This window comes from Piliocolobus tephrosceles, unplaced genomic scaffold (assembly GCF_002776525.5).
Source record: "Piliocolobus tephrosceles isolate RC106 unplaced genomic scaffold, ASM277652v3 unscaffolded_33491, whole genome shotgun sequence".
In the NCBI taxonomy this organism is placed as follows: Eukaryota; Metazoa; Chordata; class Mammalia; order Primates; family Cercopithecidae; genus Piliocolobus; species Piliocolobus tephrosceles.
In genome coordinates, this window is record NW_022317078.1 from 1 (window position 1) to 1,138 (window position 1,138).

At 50.4% G+C, this 1,138-nt stretch overlaps 1 long non-coding RNA gene across 1 annotated transcript; it reads right to left on the reverse strand.

Annotated features, from left to right (window-relative positions):
* Positions 1 to 690: 690 nt before the first annotated feature.
* On the reverse strand, positions 691 to 1,138 carry LOC113222685. Its single transcript, XR_003308503.1, has 2 exons — positions 1,092 to 1,138; positions 691 to 986 (listed from the first exon to the last, which is right to left on the reverse strand). It is a non-coding gene; the product is annotated as an uncharacterized LOC113222685 (long non-coding RNA).

Genomic DNA, 1,138 nt, shown 5'->3' on the forward strand with positions numbered 1-1,138 from the left:
AGTCACACTGCTCCTGGGAAGGTGGGGGGCAGCTGTTCTGCAGTTAGTGCCGTTTGCCTGAGTTCATTTGTGTTCAGTTAGGTAGATTACCAATTTCTGTTCATTCAGATTTGCTTCTGCTCACTAATGTGTTTAATGTTCCCTAACCTACCAAATGTGATTAGTGACTTTTTCTTTGAAGGTGGAGTGGAGGAATCCTTGCGCCTTCTGCAGCATTCTACTGCCGTTATGGAACAGCAGCTATGGATGTGCATCAGCGGGGGATGGGGAGAGGCCAGGGCAGTACATGTGAATGGAGAGGTCGCCCCATCGGTGTGTTTTCTGAAATACAGTCCCGCAGAGGGCAGTCTTGGGAAATGACTGCTCTCACATACTCTTCCTGACCCTACCCCTCCAGCATCTCCCTGCTATCCAAGGGTAGGGATTTTTAAAAAGGAAAACAAATTTTTAAAAAACCAAGTGAATCTTTTGCCATCTTGTAAGGGTGAAAAGCCCCCCACCAAGTCTGGATGAACATTCATGCGTGGGCTTGAGGGCTTGGGAAAGAGACGGGGCTTGGCCCCACAGTGCAGGCAGGCCCAGTGATCCCATGAGAGGGGCCAGGAGGTGGGAGGTGCCCTGTGGGCAGGAGGTCAAGTGTGTGGTATTATATGACTGCTGCTTGATGAACCAAGGGAGAGGGCACCCAGAACAAGAGAACAACAGTATTTAATTGTAAAATCTCCACCCCTGAGGATATGTTTTCAGGTCTGGGTGACTAGTAAGACTGGGAAACAAGGGAGGGAATGACGGCCCTGTGCTTCCTCTGCCCGCTGCCTCTGTGGATGCGTGGACCGCTGGCTTCAGTCCTGCTTTTCTTTCTGATGGCCCTTGTTGTTTATGCTATGGATTTTTGCAGGAGGCCTGAGGCGGGCTGGGGTCACTCTTTCTTCTCCTATGACTGGGCTTCACTCTCCTCCCCCATCTCTGTTGGGGCTTCGCTGTCCCTGGAGTAAGAACAATAATGCCAAGGTTTTGATTCTTGAAAGGAGCAATTAACCTTCTCACCCCCTCCTCATTTTAGTTGGGAACTGTGAGGGCCCATCATTTACCCAGGGTCCCTGCTGAGGATCTCCTCCTCATTAGATGACTTCTTGTG